Source organism: Peromyscus maniculatus, chromosome 11 (genome assembly GCF_049852395.1).
Source record: "Peromyscus maniculatus bairdii isolate BWxNUB_F1_BW_parent chromosome 11, HU_Pman_BW_mat_3.1, whole genome shotgun sequence".
Classification (NCBI taxonomy): domain Eukaryota; kingdom Metazoa; phylum Chordata; class Mammalia; order Rodentia; family Cricetidae; genus Peromyscus; species Peromyscus maniculatus.
In genome coordinates, this window is record NC_134862.1 from 80776782 (window position 1) to 80797320 (window position 20539).

The 20539-nt window shown below is 39.4% G+C and overlaps 1 protein-coding gene across 1 annotated transcript in view; it reads right to left on the minus strand.

Annotated features, from left to right (window-relative positions):
- Positions 1-20539, minus strand: part of LOC102911632 (intelectin-1a-like) — a 144106-nt gene that overhangs the window by 114216 nt on the left and 9351 nt on the right. The gene's annotated exons all lie outside the window — the stretch shown is intronic.

Genomic DNA, 20539 nt, shown 5'->3' on the forward strand with positions numbered 1-20539 from the left:
TTTCTAGAACTCGTCACTTTTGCACTGGCAAACATGCATGTTTAGCACTTGGCTCATCTGTCTTCTTTTTTTCACAGCTCAACAGTCCTTATTGAACTAGCCCCTTGGACTACGTGATGGGAAGCATGTAAAAGATGAAAGTGTTCTTCAATTGGTCTGCTCACTCCCAATCAACAGTGCCTGGCACAAGGGAACTGGGTCACACACAGGGGACCTTTGTTTTATCTTAGGCACAGTGGCTGTACCTTAGTCTACTGCTATTTCGGCCAGCAATTGTGACTCCAGTAACTGGCCTACTCCTCTGGCAGTGGCCCAGCCACTCAGTTCCCAGCCTGTTGGGAATTCTGCCCCCACAGGCACAGGCTCAGTTGCTGTCACTAAATGTGGCTTTATCTAAATCTCTAACATTATATTTACAGATAAGACTTAAGATCCAAAAGCTGGGGTGGAAACTGGCTAGCTCAGAGAGGTTGAGTATCATCTAGCTAGCCTTCTCTTCTTGCTGGTGTCTTCCCAAGAGGAATGTCCTTCTGCTCCACCAAAGCAAACAAAAAAATCCTGGCCACTCAAAATCTTTCATCACTACTTCTGGCGAATCTCTCTATCTCTTCCAGGTGCCCTGTGATGTTCTATGATTACTTTCTGTCAACTATTGGTAACTCAGCCTCCTGACTCAAGGTTGATTTTTTTTATAATTAACACAAATTCTAACTTGGGCTACACAGTGTGATCCAATATCCCCCAATGGGGGACAGCCCACAGACAAAAGTTACTCAGGTTTCCTTTGCTTTCCTCTAATTGGAAGAAAGGCATGTGAGAATAATGAGAAACCAAGAAAATCCATATAGTTTTAAAATTTTTAGTTTTCTTTATGCATGTATGTATCCATTCCTGTGTGTGCGTGTGTGCGTGTGCGTGTGTGCGTGTGCGTATGCATGTGCGTGTGCGTGTGCGTGTGCGTGCGTGTGTGTGTGTGTGTGTGTGTGTGTGTTTGTGTGTGTGGCACACAAGTCATCATGCCATGGAGGTCAGAGGACAATTTTGCAACTCAAATTTCTCTTTCTACCATGTAGATCTGGGGAATCAAACGCAAATCATTGGGCTAACTGGCAAGCACCCCATCAGATGAGCTATCTTGCTGGCCCCACATCTTTGGGATGAAGAATGAGGGCAAGAGGTAAGTGAAAAGTCAGGAAAGAACAGCTAGCAAAACCCAGATTAAGGAAAGAGAAGGAGATGGAAAAAAAAAAGGGGGAAGTGTAGAGAGACCACAAACAGTTTCTAATTCAGGACCAAGAGATCTAGTTAAAGCAAGACAAATACTCTTTCCTGCCCCAACATTCTTTTTAATATGTATTTATGATTTGATTGCATGTATACATACAACATTTGTGTGCAGTGCCCAAAGAGGCCAGAAGAATGGTTCAGATACTCTGTAACTGGAGTTATAGACAGTTGTGAGCTATGAGGTTGCTGTGAACCAAACCTATGTCTTCTGCAAGAGCAGTTTAAGGTCAATTTAGGACACATAAGACTCTTTCAGAAAAAAAGGAGGAGGTGAGGAAAAAGAGGAAGCAGAGGATGAGGACGATGAGGAGGATGGAAGGTTAATAGAGAGATAGCTCAGCAGTTCCAAGGACATTGCTTTTTCCAGAGGACCCAAGTGCAGTTACCAGCACTCACTTCAGGCAACTCACAGCCTCATATAATTCCAGTTCCAGGGAATCCAATGACCTTTTCGAGACTTATCAGGCACTTGCACATAATGTGGTGTATATTACCACACAGAGACACATACATACAAACATACATACATACATAATTCTTTTTCACATAATTTTTTATCTTATTCTTTAAAGATAAAGAAGGAAAGAGTGGGATAAAGTGCCTCCTCCATGTCCTGTATTCTTCAGGATGTTTGGGAGACTCTACTTAAAGAAAGACTGCTTGAGGCCAAGGAAATCAAAAGAACTGGTAAGAGGGCCACTTGTACATGGAACCCTCCCACATCCTTGGTTCAGATCAGTTTGATTGTAATAGGTAACTAACTAGGAACCTATATTTCTTTACTATCCTAAACAGCTATCAAGAATGAAAACTTTGCATTTTTCAATTGAGCTGCATAGTTATAATATCTTAAATAAGAATAGAAACTTATATAAAGTATAACAAAAATAACCTTAAATTTGTATTAATATACAAAAATCCATATCAATGTGAAATATTTGAGACTAGTAATTGTTTTTTTCTAGTTTAAAAGTAGATTCAATAATCTATCATTTTATTGTATCATTTCTACATCCCCCTTTTTTTCTTTAGAGAACAAGATCCCTGAATATAATCTCCTTTTATCAGCTTTTTTCCCTGACAATTACCAATAACAATTTTTAATCAACCTCCCCCAAATGATGACAAATATCCATAACTCACCAAAACCACCCACCAACCTTTGGGAATGTGGGCATCATGTTCTCTAGACTGCTTTCTGCTTTCTGGGGGCAATGAGATAGCTAGGGTACCCTAAGAATATTTGGATAATGGTCAGTTATTGAGAAAGCTAGTTGTTGTCTAGTCTAAGGTTGATGGGAAAGTGTAGTATGGTGATATTTTGTTTGTGCTCTAACAGTTAAAGCTTGCCTGGAGGTCAGAGGGCAGAGCTAGCCACTAGTTAATCATAGAGGCCAGGCTGTGGTGGCACACACCTTAAATCCCAGTACTTGGGAGGAGGAAACTGGAAGCTCAGGAGTTCAAGGCTACCCGGGGCACACTAGATTGATCCAGTCTAAAAGAAACAGAGCCAGGCACTGGAGGCTCACACCTTGATACCAGCACTTGGGTTCTCATGCCTTTGATCCCAGTACTTGGGAGGCACATGCCTTTAATCCCAGCAGTATGGAGGTGGAGACAGGAAGTGATAAGTTGGCCAGAGAGGAATATAAGGCAGGAGGAGACAGGAGCCCATTCACTTTCAGGCTGAGGAATTGGTAAGGTAAGAAGTGGCTGTGGTCTGCTCCTTTGTCTTTCTGATCTTTTAGCATTTATCCTGATACCTGGCCCTGGGTTTTTATTATTAAGACCAATTACAATTTGAGCTACATCTGGCATCCAACTTTTGGGGGTACTAATTCATGAAAAAGCTGCTTGCCTGTGGCTTTGCAGTCACAGGCACAGGCTGGAACTGCACCCTGCTCAAGTCACCTCTATGCCAACTAGGGTTTTCCTTTCTTTTCCTCAAGCCTCTGATCAAGTTGAGATTTTTGTTGCAGCCTATTGGCAGCAAATTCCATAGGCCTTTGTGCTCCCAAAACTACAGGAGTTAGCCACTTAGGCATATTTCCCCATGCAGATGGCTGGCTCTTTGGCTTCTCTCCTGGGGGAGGGGATGTGGGATTTCCCTGACCCTCTCCTTGGGCTGCTGCCATACTAGGTAGCTGCCTCAAAAACCCCTTGGGCTTCTACTGTTCTGTGTCAGCCCCACATTTCAATGTTTTCTGAATCATTATTTTTGGCAGATTTGGTAAGGCAAATGGGAATTTCTTTCTTTCTTTCTTTCTTTCTTTCTTTCTTTCTTTCTTTCTTTCTTTCTTTCTTTCTTTCTTTCTTCCTTCCTTCCTTCCTTCCTTCCTTCCTTCCTTCCTTCCTTCCTTCCTTCCTTCTTTCTTTCTTTCTTTCTTTCTTTCTTTCTTTCTTTCTTTCTTTCTTTCTTTCTTTCTTTCTTTCTTTTTTTGAGACAGGGTTTCTCTGTGTAGCTTTGGGCCTTTCATGGAACTTACTCTGTAGCCCAGGCTGGCCTCGAACTCACAGAGATCCACCTGCCTCTGCCTCCCAAGTTCTGGGATTAAAGGCACATGCTACCACCACCTGGTGACAAATGGGAATTCTTAAAGTGAGGAATTAGTTAAAAGAGATGGTTTTTTTCCCTCATTAAAAAATGGGAAATGCTTTTACAATGGAGGGAGTTAGGTCTCTGTATGATATTGTGCTGGACTCTTTGAAAATAAAGCGATTAAGTGAGAGGATATTTAATTTAGATGGGATTTATGTAATGTCAATTATAAATATTATGTGTTTGATCATTTTTGTTTTATCACTAAAAGTTGGTTAATATGACTGCCAAGATACAAGTTTTAGAAAAACTTATTAAAACAAATCATTGAGATATTCAAACTGAGACAGAGGAATTTAAAGGAGAACCAATCTCAGCATTGCATTAAGGTTAGAGAGGAATAGCCCAAGATTTTCAAACAGCCAACCTTAATTTACTCAGTAACCTTATAGGAACTGCCAAATGATAGATATTATCAAGGCAATGTAAGAGATGAAAAGACTCCTGTGCAAATGTCAGATTTGAGGAGATTCAAGGAAGCAATAGTCTCATATGGCTTGTATTCACATGTTGTGAAACAGATGTTAAACTCATGGTCAACTTGTAATAGAATTATTCCTCAAGACTGGAGAGGCTTGGTTGAAGCAGTCTTGAATACTGGACCTCCGAGTGGAGGACCTGGTAGAAAGATGAGAATATAAAATAGGTCTAAAAAACATTAGACCCCAAAAGGTACAAATTAGGAGAGATCAATTGCAGACTCTCAATGGCTTTCAAAGATTGCTCTGAGACATTTCCTATCTACGGCCCACTATTGGGGTAAAAAATGAAGAATTGAGAAATTTGTTCAAAACATTAGAAGGTGACAAGGACTTAAATAGTCTAAGACAATTATCAGCTGAAGCTGAGAGAGAATTGGCCTTGGTGGAAAAGAAAACACAGGATGCACATGTGGATTGTGTGGATCCAAAGTGCTTGATTACACTTTGGTTATTCTACCCTCTAATCATTTTTCTATAGGAATATTAATGCAGAGGGAGGATATTATCTTAGAAGAGATATTTCTGCCACATAGACAGGGTAAAAAAAAACTTATGTGGAGAAGATCTCTGAGTTGATTCTAAAAGGAAAATTGAGACTTTGTCAATTAGCAGGAATAGACCCAGGAGAAATTATAGTTCCTTTTACTAATGATAAAATTGACAAGTTATGGGCAACCTTGGCAAAGAGCTTGCAGTAATTTTTTGGTGGGGGAGAGATTAACAACAAATATCCCCAAAACAAGATAGTTCAATTTTAAAGAAAACTAATTGGATTCTGTCTTGTGTTGTATGGGGAACACCAATATCTGGAACCCCTACATTTTATATTGATGCAAACCAATCAGGAAAGGCAAGTTACAAATTAGAAAATTTAAATAAAATGGTTCAAAGTCCTTATAATTCTGTCCAAAAGTCAGAATTATATGCTAATCTGATGGTATTAATGGATTTTACAGAACCTCTCAACATAGTTACTGACTCTCAATATGTAGAAAGAGTTGTTTTACACATTGAAACTGCTGAATTTATCCCTAACAAGTCAGAATTAACTTTGTTATTTATTCAGTTACAAGAAATAATCAGGACTAGAAATCATCCCTTATATATAACACACATGCGATCCTCTATAGGTCTGCCATGTCTTCTGGCACAAAGTAATGAGGAAATTGATCAGTCTTTGATAGGAAATGTGCTGGAGGCCTTAGAATTTCATAAAAACCATCATATCAGTAGTAAGGGTTTGAAAAAGGATGTTTCCATAACCTGGCAACAAGTTCCAAGACCTTCAGTGTTCCAGGTTCTTCATCAGTAAAATGGGTTAGTAATAACTGAGATCCCAAGGTTAATCAACTGAAGGAAGTGAAACAAAACACAAACATTAATAGAAGAGAAGCAGGCAGTAGTGGATGGTAAATGACAGTTATAATATAATAGCTGAATTTATCACTTGTCCTGCAGAGTGTTCAGGGGAGCATTAGAGACTCAGTCTGGCCAAGTGGGGAGTAAAAGAGGCTGTCTTCTCAGCACCACTGAAATCATAGACCACAGGGAAATCCAGGCCATTGTCATCTAACACTTTCCTCCTCATTTCCCTATATACTGCAGGCAGAATACTATATACATAATAGTAAGCCACGTGACATGTGGCAAGATTTATAGAAATGGGTTAATTTAAGATATAAGAACAGTTAGCAAGAAGCCTGCCATGGCCATACAGTTTGTAAATAATATAAGCGTCTGTGTGTTTATTTTATAAGTGGGCTGTTGGACTTCCGGGGCTTGGCGGGACCCAGGGAGAAGCTCTCCAGCTACAATATACTTCTACAAGGAACAAAAGAAGTCACTGAGTAAGGAAGGCAGCATTGGAACTCACAGGAACACTGCCCTGTGTGGAGAAGCACAGATTAGCCCAGTAACAGTTACTTTCTAAAAGTAGATTCAATAATCTACCTCTTTATCTTACCATATCTATATAAATCCTTCTCAAATCTATAGGAATATATGTAATCTGTATACAATACACAAAAATCCAATCCAATGTAAAATATTTAAAATAGTAGTTGCCTTTTAAAAGTAGATTCAATAATCTACCCTAAATTTATTCTATCAACTCTATGCCTTTTTAGGAGTAGATTCAATAATCTACCTCTCATCGGTATTCTCTCTTTTTTTTTTTCAAACAAGAACCTTAAATCTAATCTCCTTTGTTTAGTCTTTTTCCTGATCATTAACAATAAAAACTTGTAACCAACCATCCTAAACAAAGACAATTATCCAAGACTCATAGAATGACTAAAAACTACCCATCCCACCCCTTGGGAATGTGGGCATTATGTTCTTAAAATTACTTCCTGTTGTTTGGGGGCAAAGGCACCTTTAGGGGAACCTGAAAAGAAAAATTTTGGGTTAATTGTAAAGTCCTGGGAGAGGTAGCTGTATTATTTGTTGCCCAGTCTCTGCATAATGCAAAAACACAGTGCTTATCTCAAGTCATTGTTTGAGTAGTTTGTGAGGCTGGATCATCTCTGCTAGCCATCTCAAAATTGTCCTGAGAAGTTTGTAGTCTGAAGTCGATCTTTGGGTGATGTTTGTCACCTTAGTGGTATTATCATCATCCATATGGAATCGCTATTGTGGGGCCCCATCATCTGTTTGGAGACTTCAAAGTCTCTATCAGGTGTCATCATGATTCCCTGCAGAAGACTGATAGAGACTCAAACACAAAATTATGTACAGGCAGCTGACCTGCTCTGGTGTTTGGATGGCCGAGGAGGGAATGGGGTGTGGGTGGGTTGGTGGGGAAGGCTGAGTGGTGGGAGGAGGGAGGACAGGGAAATCTGTGGCTGATAAGTAAAATTAAACTAATTACAATATATATATATATATATATATATATATATATATATATATATATATATACATATATATTGTTCACACACACACACACACACACACACACACACACACACACACACACACACACACAAAAGCTAGAGGTAACCTGAGGAAGCTGGACTCCTGTAGCAAGACTCAGCTGCACTTCTCCCTCTGGTGGCCATGATGACAAACAGCAGACAGCCGAGTTGGGTCATGGTCATCTCAAGGAAACCAAGATGAAGGTGTCTCTATCCAGACCATCTTTTCCCTTATCCTTGTCTCAGCTCCTATCTAGTCCTACTTAAAGGCTCCTTCATTTCCTTTAAACTCCTCACATCTTTGGGCCTAAAGCAGACCTGAGCTGGAGTCCACTTTCCTTATTCATCAATAACAACTACCTTGCCCTCCATACCTAGAGAGAAACTCAGAGTTGCCAGCTGAGTGGAGATGAGCCCACCCCTCTCTGCAGAGTCTCTAGTGTGGTCCTGGTGAGGCTCTTGTCCTTGTATGGAAAAAGCCTTGTGGGAACAGCGCAGACTTTGCCAGGCTCCCCCTTTTATAGCAGGATGCTACTGGAGGGGCAACTTTTATTTATTCCAGGAAAGTTCTTTGTACAGTGATAACTCACGGGATTCAAAGTCTGTAAAAGACACATATTAAATGTCATATCCTAGCACTATCACCAGGTTTGGAAATTTCTTTTTTTTTTTAACTAAGAGATTTTTCTATTCATTTTACATACCAACCACAGATTCCCCTGTCCTCCCTCCTCCCACCACCCAGACCTCCCCCCAACCCACCCCTCATTCCCACCTCCTCCAAGGCAAGGTCTCCCATGGGGAGTAAGCAGAGCCTGGGACATTCAGTTGAGGCAGATCCAAGCCTCTCCTCCCTGCATCAAGGCTGCCCAAAGTGGCCCACCATAGGCACTCGGCCCCCCAAAGCCAGCTCATGCACTAGGTCCCATTCCCACTGCCTGGGGGCCTCCTAAAAAGTTCAAACTAAACAACTGTCTCACTTATGCAGAGGGCCTAGTCTAGTCCCATGGGGGCTCGTCAGCTATTGGTTCACAGTTCATGTGTCTCCACTAGTTTGTCTAGTTGTCCCTGTGCTTTTTCTAATCACGCTCTCAATATCTCTTGCTCATAGAATCCCTCCTCTCTCTCACTGATTGAACTCCTGGAGCTCTGCTTGGGACCCAGCCATGGATCTCTGCATCTGCATCCATCAGTCACTGGATGAGGGTTCTATCATGACAGCTATGGTATTTGGACATCTGATCACCAGAGTAGGTCAGCTGAGGCACTCTCTTGACCATTGCCAGTAGTCTATGGTGGAGTCATCTTTGTGAATTCCTGGGAACCTCCCTAGCCCTCTGCTTCTCCCTACCTCCATGTTGCCTTCATTTATCATGGTATCTCTTTCCTTGTTCTCCCACTCTGTTCCCGATCCAGCTCAAACATCCCACTCCCCTAGGCTCTCATTCCCCAGTCCCTTGTCCTCCATTATTCCCCCACCCCCAAATTGCTCATGTAGATCTCATTCAATTCCCCATCACTGAGCAATCCTTGCATCTTTCCTAGGGATCTCCTTACTAGCTAGCTTCCTTGGAGCTGTGGGTTGAAGTCTGGTTATCATTTGCTTTACATCTAGTGTCCACTTATGAGTGAGTACATGCTATATTTGTCCTTCTGAATCTGGGTTACCTCACTCAAGATAATATTTTCTAGTTCCAACCATTTGCCTGCAAACCTCATGATATCATTGTTTTTCCTCTGCTGAATAGTACTCCATTGTGCATATGTACCACATTTTCTTTATCCATTCTTCAGTTGAGGGGCATCTAAGTTGTTTCCAGGTTCCAGCTGTTACAAATAATGGTGCTATGAACATAGTTGAACATGTGTCCTTGTGGTATGATTGAGCACTCCTTGAATATATGCCCAAGAGTGGTATAGCTGGGTTATGAGGAAGATTGATTGCCAATTTTATGAGAAACCACCATATTGGTTTCCAGAGTGGTTGTACAAGTTTTCATTCCCACCAAAAGTGGAGGAGTGTTCCCCTTGCTCCACATCCTCTCCAACATAAGCTGTCTTCAGTGTTTTTGATCTTAGCCATTCTGACAGGTGTAAGATGGTATCTCAGAGTCGTTTTGATTTGGATTTCCCTGATGACTAAGGATGCTGAGTAATCCCTTAAATGTCATTCAGCCATTTGAGAGTCTTCTGTTGAGAATTCTCTGGTTAGCCCTATAGCTCATTTTTAAATTGGACTGTTAGTTATTTTGATGTCTAGTTTCTTGAGTTCATTATATATTCTGGAGATCAGCCCTCTGTCAGATGTGGAGTTGGTGAAGATCTTTTCTCATTCTGTAGGCTCTTGTTTTGTCTTATTGATTGTGTCCTTTGCCCTACAAAAGCTTCTCAGTTTCAGGAGGTCCCATTTATTAATTGTTGCTCTCAGTGTCTGTGCTACTGGTGTTATATTTAGGAAGTGATCTCCAGTGTCAATGTTTTTAAGACTACTTCCTACTTTATCTTCTAGCAGGTTCAGAATAGCTGGATTTATGTTGAGGTCTTTGATCCAATTGGACTTAAGTTTTGTGCATGCTGACAGATATGGATCTATTTGCAATCTTCTACATGTTGACATCCAGTTATGCCAGCACCATTTGTTGAAGATGCTTTCTCTTTTTCCATTTGACAGTTTTGGCTTTTTTGTCAAAAAATAGGTGCTCATATGTATGCAGATTAATGTCAGGGTCTTTAATTTGATTCTATTGGTCCACATGTTCGTTTTTATGCCACTAGTAAGCTGTTTTTATTACTGTAGCTCTATAGTAGAGCTTGAAGTCAGGGATCATGATGCCTCTAGAGATTGCTCTAATGTACAGGATTCTTTTAGCTATCCTGGGTGTTTTGTTTTTCCATATGAAGTTGAGTATTGTTCTTTCCAAGTCTGTGAAGAACTGTGTTGGAATTTTGATGGGGATTGCATTGAATCTGTAGATTGCTTTTGGTAAGATTGCCATTTTTACCATGTTAATCCTGCCTGTCCATGAGCATGGGAGATTTTTTTCCATTTTCTGATATCTTCTTCAATTTCTTTCTTCAGAGACTTAAAGTTCTTGTCATACAGGTCCTTCACTTGCTTAGTTAGAGTTATCCCCAAGGTATTCTATGTTATTTGTGGCTATTGTAAAGGGTGATGTTTCTCTGATTTCTTTCTCAGCCCATTTATCATTTGTATATAAAAGGGCTACTGTTTTTTTTTTTTTAGTTAATCTTGTATCCTGCCCCTTTACTGAAGGTGTTTATCAGCTGTACAAGTTCCTTGGTCAATCTTCTTGGGTCACTTATGTATACTATCATATTATCTGCAAATAGTGAAAGTTTGACTTCTTCCTTTCCAACTTGTCTCTCTTTGATCTCCTTATATTGTCTTATTGCTTTAGCTAGAACTTCAAGTATTATATTGAATAAATATGGGGAGATTGGACAGCCTTGTCTTGCTCCTGATTTTAGAGGAATTTCTTTGAGTTTCTTCCCATTTAATTTGATTTTGACTGTTGGCTTACTGTAAATTGCCTTTATAATGTTTAGGTATGATCCCTGTATTCCTGATCTTTCCAAGACATTTATCATTAAGGGGTGTTGTATTTTGTTGAATGCCCTCTCAGCATCTAATGAAATGGTCATGTAGTGTTTTTTTTTTCTTTCAGTTTGTTTATATGGTGTATTACATTGACAGACTTTCGTATGTTGAACCAAACTTGCATCTCTGGGATGAAGCCTACTTGATTATTGTGGATATTTTTTGATGTGTTCTTGGAGTCCTTTTGCCAATATTTTAATAAGTATTTTTGCATCAATGTTCATGAGAGAGATTGGTCTGTAATCCTCTTTCTTTGTTGCATCTTTGTTTGACTTGGGAATCAGAGTAACTGTAGCCTCATAGAAGGAGATAAAGTTCCTTCTGTTTCTATTGTGTGGAACAATTTGAAGAATATTAGTATTATCTCTTTTTTGAAAATCTGGTAGAATTCTGTGTTGAAACCATCTGGTCCTGAGCTTTTTTTTTTTTTTTTTTTTTTGGTTGGGAGACTTTTAATGACTATTTCTGTCTCCTTAGGGGTTATTGGTTTAATTAAATAGTTTATCTGGTTTTGATTTAACTTAGGTATGTGGTACCTATTCAGAAAATTATCCATTTTTTTTTTTTAGATTTTCCAATTTTGTGGAGTACAGGTTTTTGAACTATGACATGATGATTCTCTGGATTTCTTCATTGTCAGTTGTTATGTCTCCCTTTTCATTCCTGATTTTGTTAATTTGGATGCTCTCTGTCTCTCTGCCTTTTGGTTAGTCTGGATATGGGCTTGTCTATTTTGTTTATTTTTTCAAAGAACCAACTGTTTGTTTCATCAATTCTTTGTATTGTTCTCTGTTTCTATTTTGTTGATTTCAGCTCTTAATTTGATTATTTCCTGGCATCTACTCCTCCTGGGTGTCTTTGCTACTTCTTTTTCTAGAACTTTCAGGTGTGCTTTTAAGTCACTAGTATGAGGTTTCTCCAACTTCTTTATGTGGGCATTTAGTGCTATGAATTTCCCTCTTAGCACTGCTTTCATAGTGTCCCATAAGTTTGGGTATGTAGTATACTCATTTTCATTGAATTCTAGGAAGTCTTTAATTTCTTTCTTTATTTCTTTCTTGACCCATTGGGGATTCAGTTGAGCATTATTCAGTTTCCATGAGATTGTAGGCTTTCTGTAGTTTTTGTTGTTGCAATCTAACTTTAAACCCTGGTGGTCTGATAGAATACAGGAGGTTATTCCAATTTTCTTTGTATCTGTTGAGATTTGTCACATGGTTGATTTTAGAGAAGGTTCCATGGGGTGCTGAGAAGAAGGTATATTTTTTTAGAGTGGAATTTTCTGTAGATATTAAGTCCATTTGAGTCATAACATCAGTTAAGTCCTTTATTTCTCTGTTAAGTTTCAGTCTAGCAAATCTGTCCAGTGGTGAGAGTAGGGTGTTGAAATCTCCTACTATTAACGTGAGGGGTTTTATGTGTGATTTAAGCTTTAGTAATGTTTCTTTTACATAGGTGGGTGCCCTTGTATTTGGGGTACAAATGTTCAGAATTGAAACTTCATCTTGGTGGATCTTTTCTGTGATGAGTATGTAATGTCCTTCCTGATCTCTTTTGATTGATTTTAGTTTGAAGTCTTTTTTTTTGTTGTTGGATATTAGGGTAGCTACACCTGCTTGTTTCTTAAGACCATTTGATTGGAAAGACTTTTCCCAGTCTTTTCCTCTGAGGTAGTATCTATCTTTGAAGTTGAGGTGTGTTTCTTGTATGTAGCAGAAAGACCGGTCCTGCTTTCATATCCATTTTGTTATCCTGTGTCTTTTTATAGATGAATAAAGTCCATTGATATTAAGGGATATTAATGACCAGTGTTTGTTAATTCCTGTTATCTTTTGGTGGCAGTGTGTGTGTATTTCTCTTCTTTGCAATTTACTGCTGTGGTGTTATCTATTGCATGTGTTTTTGTGGGTGTATCTGACTTCCTTGGGTTGTAATTTTCCTTCTAGTGCTTTCTGTAGGGCTGGATTTGTGGATAGGTATTGTTTAAATCTGGTTCTGTCCTGGAATGTCGTGTTCACTCTGTCTATGGTGACTGAAAGTTTTGCTGGATATATTAGTCTAGACTGACATCCATGGTCTCTTAGTGTCTGCATTACATCTGTCCAGGTCCTTCTGGCTTTCAAAGTTTGCATTGAGAAGTCGGGTGTTATTCTGATGGCTCTGACTTTATAAGTCACTTGGACTTTTGCCTTTGGTGCTCTTAATAGTCTTTCTTTATTCTGTATGTTTAGTTGTTTAATTACTATGTGGCAAGAGGACTTTTTGGGGGGTCTAATCTGTTTGGTGTTCTATAGGCTTCTTATATCTTCATAGGTATTTCCTTCCTTAAGTTTGGAAAGTTTTCTTCTATGATCTTGCTGAGTATATTTTCTGTGCCTTTGAGTTGGTATTCTCTTTCTTCTTTCCCCATTCTCAGGTTTGGCCTTTCCATGGTGTCTCAGATTTCCTGGACATTTTGTGTTATGACTTTTTTGGCCTTGGTATTTTCTTTCAGTGATGAATCTATGTCCTCTATTGTATCCTCTACACCAGAGGATCACTCTTCCATGTCCTATATTCTGTGGGTTATGCTTGCATCTGTGTTTCCTGTTCATTTACTCAGATTTTCTATTTCTAGCATTCCCTCTGTTTGTGTCTTCTTCATTGTTTCTATTTCTCTTTTCAGGTCTTGAACTGTTTCCCTCACATGTTTAATTGCTTTTCATGGTTTTCTTGGCTTTCTTTAAGGGATTTATTGATTTTTCCACTTTTTTATTTGTTTTCCCTCAATTTATTTATTGATTTCTTCCTATTTATTGTTTGTCTTTTTCTCAATTTCTTTATTGATTTCTTCCATTTTTTTTTTGTCATTTCTTCAATTTCCTTAAGGGAATTTTTTATTTTTTCTTGGAAGGCCTCTAGCATCTTCATGATGCCTTTTTAAGGTCATTTTTCTTCTGCCTCATCTGCATTGTGATGTTCAGGTATTGCTGTTAGAGGAGGGTGTAGATAGAGTTTTCCTGCCTTGCCCACAGTCAGGACAAATCTTTGTCACCTGCCAGGCCCACAGCTGCTCAGACCCAACCAAGTAAACACAGAGACTTATATTGCTTACAAACTGTATGGCCATGGCAGGCTTCTTGCTAACTGTTCTTATAGCTTAAATTAATCCATTTCCATAAATCTATACCTTGCTATGTGGCTCGTGGCTTACCGGCATCTTCATATGCTGCTTGTCATGGCAGCGGCTGGCAGTGACTCCTTCCGCCTTCCTGTTCTTTCTTTTCTCCTCTCTGTTAGTCCCGCCTATACTTCCTGCCTAGCCACTGGCCAATCAACGTTTTATTTATTGACCAATCAGAGCAATTTGACATACAGACCATCCCACAGCAGGAGGGCTAGGTTCTGGTAATGTCATATTGCTCTTTATGTTGTTGTATGCATTTTTGCATTAATGTCTGCCCATCTCCTCCTCTAATAGTTATAAGAAGTACCTGTGTCTGAATGAGTTGCTATTGGTCCACTCTGTGCTTGTTGTATCTGTGTCTCATGGTGCTCCTCTGTGTCCAATCGTAGCTCTTGGTCTAATTGGAGGTGGCAGATTCTGTATCTCAGAATCTATAATCTCAAACTTATTGTCATGTTTGGTATGTTTTCAAGGTCATACAGAGATATATTTCAGAGAGATAGGCAATCTTCAAACACTTCAAAGACCTACAGAATATGACATTTAAAATGTTTTAAGAACTTAGAGTTTTCTCAACAATGAGACATGTCTGCTCCTGGCCGCACCAATTACTTCAGAGAGGATAATGGACATTGAAGAATCTCCACACAGAGTTTATTTTCCTTATGGCAAAAGTTAGCCATGTGAGCAAAGAAAGTGCCCTTGCCTCAACTGCTGACAGTAGACCCTCCCCATTGGACAGGCAGGACACAAAAGAAAGTGACTGCCAAACCTTGCCAAGACAAGGTCGGAGAGCCCTTCAGAATATCCTGCTTCTCACATAAGTCTGTCAGATATGCTAGGCCTGTAGGCCAAAGATGGATGCCCCAATGTTACAGAGGTACTTTGGGTGACTGTCCAGGCAGGTTAAGTTCCTTGTCATTAGGTATCATTTCACCTTTCTGGGGTCTTTGATATAGTTGAAGACTAAATAGTTGTAATTATAATTTTTCTTAATTATAATAGAAAATAAATTAGATACAAAACTTTAGACTCACCAAGATAAAATAGATAATTAAGCATTTTCTCTAATTTTGTCAAATGCAAATGGATTGGATATTGAAACTGTAATTCTTACTTAATAACTGTTTTTGTTTTATTATATTAATATTAAAACCTTCCTTTTTAATTAGACAAAAAGGGTGAAATGCTGTGGGATAATGCTCTTGTACATTGTAAAGATTTGTCACTGGAATTGGTTTAATAAAATGCTGATTGGCCAGTAGCCAGGCAGGAAGTATAGGCAGGTTGACCAGACTAGGGGAATTCTGGGAAGGGAAAGGGTAGAGTCAAGAGTTACCAGCAGATACAGGGAAGCAAGATGAGAATGTTGGACTGAGAAAAGTTACCAAGCCACATGACTAAACAGAGATAAGAAGAATAGGTTAATTTAAGTGTAAGAAGTAGTTAATAATAAGTCTGAGCTACTGGATGAGCATTTACTGTAATATTAAGCCTCTGAGTCAATTATTGGGAAGCCACTGCTGAGTATTTAGGAATGGATGGGTAGAAGAAAAACATGCAACTACAAAAAACACATGGGAAATTTACTGTTATCAATATTTAACAAATAAGAAAACTGAGACTTGGGTAGATAAAAAACTTACCAAGGGTCGGGGAAAGTTGAGAAGTGAGCAGGAGACCATGAAAATAATGGCATATGCCAGTCATCTCTCTAGAGTAGGGGAGGAGTTACGCCAAATCACCTTCTCAGTGAGGTCCTCCTGGCAGCCTTCTCTGGATTACAGGCTCCCATCTGTGCCTCCCTAGCTCCCTGAAACATGCTTTCCTAGAACTTGTCACTTTTGTACTGGAAAAGCCTGCAGCTTTAGAACTGGGCTCACCTGTCTTCTTTTTCACAGCTCAACAGTCCTTATTGATCTAGTTCCTGGACTAAGTGTTGGGGATCATGTAAAAGACAAAAGTGTTCTGCAACTGGTCTGCACACTCCCATAAACAGTGCCTGGCACCAGGGAACTGAGTCATACATGGGGGACTGTTGTTTTATCTTTGTCACAGTGCCTTGATCTGAAGCTATTTCAGTCAGCAACTGTGACTCTGCTGTTCCTCACCTGTTTCTCTGTTAGCAGCCTGGTCCCTCTGGCAGAAGACTGGTTGGGAATTCTGTTCCTACAGGTGCCAGCCCTGTTGCTGCCACTAAAGGTACATTTAACTAAATCTCTATTGTTCTATTTATAAATAAGACTTGAGATTCAAAGGCTGGGCAGAGAGGTTGAGTAGCCACTAGCTGACATCCTCTCCCTGCTGGCATCTCCCCAAAAAGCATGTGCTTCTACTTCACTAAAACAGAAAAGCAGCACACTCAAAATCCCTCCCTACTACTTCTGGTGCCTCTCTGTAATCTTCCTGTTGCTCTCTGACGCTCTATGACTACTTTCTGCCAACTAGTTGCTAACTCAGCTTTCTGACTCAAGGTTAAATTTATTTAATTAACTCAAATGTTAACTTGAGGTTCACAGCATGATCCCATAACCTCCAACAGGGGACTGCCAATGGATAAAAATTTCAGGTTCCTATTGCTTTCTCTAGTTGGAAGAAAGGTGTATGAGAATAATGAGGAACCAAGAAAAATATATAGTTTAATTTTTTTACATTTATTTATTCATGTGTGTGACTGTGTATGCGTTCATACACATGCATGCATTTGTGTGTGTGTGTGTGTGTGTGTGTGTGTGTGTGTGTGTGTGTGTGTGTATGATGCACAAGCAATTATGCCATAGAGGTCAAAGGACAATTTTGCAACTCAGTTTTCTCCTTCTTCCATGTGGATCCTGGGAATCAAACTCAAGTCATTGGGCTCACTAGCAAGCACACCTATCAGATGAGCTATCATGCTGGCCCCATATCTTTGGGATGAAGAATGAAGACAAGAAATAAGAGAAAAATCAGGAAAGAATAGCTAGCAAAAGCCAGCTTATTAAGGAAAGAGGAGATGGAAAAAATGGGGAAGAGTAGAGACCAAAATCAATTTCTTATCCAGGTTCTAAGAAATCTATCAAATAAGATAAATACTCTTCCCCACCCCAACATTTATTTTAAAATCTATACCACTTTTGCTTGCATGTATATGTACAGTGTGTATATGCATTGCCCAGAGCAGCCAGAAGAAGGAATCACATACCCTGGAACTGGAGTTACAGACAGTTGTGAGCTATGAGGGTGCTGTGAACCAAACTTATTATCTTCTGCAAGAACAGTTTAAAGTCAATTTAGGACATGTAAGACTCTATCAGAAAAAAAGGAAAGGAAGGTGAGGAGAAAGAGAAGGAAGAGAAAGAGAAGGAGGAGGATGGAAGGGTAAGAGAGAGAGAGAGAGAGAGAGAGAGAGAGAGAGAGAGAGAGAGAGAGAGAGAGAGAGAGAGAGAGAGAGCTCGGCAATTACAAGGACATCAGTTTTTTTCCCAGAGGATCCAAGTGCAGTTACCAGCAATCACTTCAGGCAACTCAGTAGACCCTCCCCATTGGTTGACCTGTAATTCCAGTTCTAGGGAATTCCGTGACCTCTTCTGGACTCATCAGTTACCTGCACATAATGTGGTGCATATTAATACACAGCCACATTCATACATAATCTTTTACACATAAGTTATTTATCTTAATCTTTAAAGATAAAACAAGGAAATAGTGGGGTAAAGTGCCTCCTCCATGCCCTGTATCCCTCCTGATTTTTGGAAGACTCTACTTAAAGAAATATGGCTGGAGGCCAAGCCAGTCAGAAGAACAAGTAAGAGGCCCACCTGTGCTTGGAATCCTCCAACACTCTTGGTTCAGTTAGTTTGATTGTTAGATGATTAAGTATTAAACTGTATTTCTTTATTATCCTAAATAACTTTTAAGGACTAAAATTTTACATTACATTTTAAAATGAGCTGCATAGGAATAATACCTTAAACAGGAATAGAAACTTATGAAAAGGGTAATAAAACCACCTTAAATTTGTTTCAAAATACAAAAATCCATACCAATGTGAAATATTTGAGACTAGTAATTGTTTTTTTAGTTTAAATGTAGACTCAATAATCTATCCTTTTATCCTATCATTTTATATCCCCCTGTTTCTTTTAAGAATGAGATCCCTGAATCTAATCTCCTTTGTTCAGCTTTTTTCCTGACCATTACTAATAACCACTTGTAACTAACCTTGCCTAAATGATGACAAATATACATAACCTACTGAATGACCAAAACCAACCCATCCCACCTTTTGGGAATATGGACATCATGTTCTCTAGACTGCTTTCTGTTCTCTCGGGGCAATGGCATATCTAGGGACCCTTAGAAAATTGGGATAATGATCAAGTCCTGGGAGACCTAGCTGTTGTCTGGTCTGTGTAATGGGAAAATGTAGGGCTTATGTGAAGTGTGGCTGGAGTAGTCTGTGAAGCTGGACCATCTCAGCCAGCAGCCTTGATGCTGTTCTGGATATATAACTCTGAGGAAACTGCAACAGAGTCACTCTGAGAGGCTGGATCACCTGGGCCACCCATTTTTTTTTTGCATCTTTTCCCCTTGTTCTGAAATCACACAAACTTTTAAAGGTAACATGCATATCTGTATTAACTCAAGTATGGAATATATAGTATGCACAAGTCAGTTAAAGATGACTTTTTGTTCTATGTTTGAGCAGGTAAAAGGCATCTGTCAACTTTATATGTCTGTTTGGACTACTTGACCAAACACTAATGTAAATGTCTATCCATGCAATATGAAAAGATGTCATGTAATAATAAATCATGAGGACTTGCTAGCCAATAAGATTTATCATGTCTCATCTTGTCTCTGAGATGTTCCCACCATGCAGAGGGATCAGCATATATGTCTCCTGTCCTGTAGTTTTTATTTGTTTCCTCTACCATGTCTATAGCCAAGATCCTCAGGAGGTCTCCTGTAGATGTAACCAACCGTCTTATTAAATAAGAAACACAGAACCAATGCAAAGAAGAAAGCCAAGAGATCAGAGCTAAAAGCCTTACCTGCCTGATGCAGCTAGTCTTTTCAGCCAAGAGACCTCTCTGAAAGAGAGCTACTCCCTGTGTGTTTGTCTTTATATAGACTTTCTGTTCTGCCTTCTCATTGGTCATAAAACCAACCACATGACTGCCTCGTCACTGCCTGTTGTACAGCCCTCCAGGTCTCCTATGGCATTGAGATTAAAGGCGTGTGTCTCCAATGCTGGCTGTATCCTTGAACACACAGAGATCTACCTAGCTCTAGCTCTGCCTACCAAGTGCTGGGATTAAAGGCATGTGCCACTACTACCATTCTCTTGATATGGCTCTAAAAGCTCTGACCCCTGGGCAACTTTATTTATTAACATACAATTAAAATCACATTTCAGTACAAATAAAATACCACCATAGTCTCCCCTAGTCAAATCTGATCTCTATTAACCTGGAAGGAATCCAGAGCCTTACATTTCCACTGGAAACAAAACCATAACCTCATCCCCAATATAATACATTTTTTGACTTCCATTTTAAAGTTAAGGAATTTCTAAAGTATATAGGCTGGTTTAATTCAGCAGTACCTTCCACAATCCAATGTCTCTCAGCATCTGCTGTCTGTTTATTAGCATTCAAAAAATCGAAATTAATGAGGTCCAAACTCCCTGGGTTATATTTCTCATTCTTACATGGAATATTTTTTTCCTACTTTACTTGTCTCTTTAAGGACTTTCTTATTTTTAAACTATTTTTTATAAGTGTCTATGCTTTCTTTTTCTGTTTGGACTTTGCTTTACTAGGCACCTGCGTCATACTCTGACCACAGACTCAAATTTTGAACCTGCCTCACAGCTTTGCTCATTGTGTGCTGGTGGCTCTAGCTCACAGACAGCTGCTAGGAGACACATCTCTGTAATGCAGCCCAAATGAGACTATGGGATTAGGAAGCTGTGTTTGGCACTGTGTTTGTGTGTTTAGAAATTTTTTTTTTGCTTTCTCAGGTCTTATGCAGATATGTGTCCCCAAACTGGATACCATTATGTGAATGAATTTTTCTTTGGTCCACCAGCTTACAAAAAATGACACAGAGACGTAAAAGCTTGGACTTATCTTAGGCTTGTTCCTATCTAGTTTTTATAATGTAAATAAATCAATTTCTATTAATCTACATGCTGTTGCATGGCTCATGGCTTTTCCCTCTCCTCCTTCATGTCTGGCTTCCTCTGCCTCCAGCTAGCATCTGTCTTTCTTTTTCCCAGAACTCCCTCTGTCCAGAAGTCCCTGCTATACCTCCTGCCTATCTATTGACCATTTAGCTTTTTATTGAACCAATCACAGTAACATATCTTCACACAAGATACAGGAATATTCCACAACATTTTCCTGCTACTGGACTGCCTTCTTCAGACTTAATATAAGCCAATTTATCTAGCCTTATGTAACTTCTTATGCCATGTTTGGTCAATAG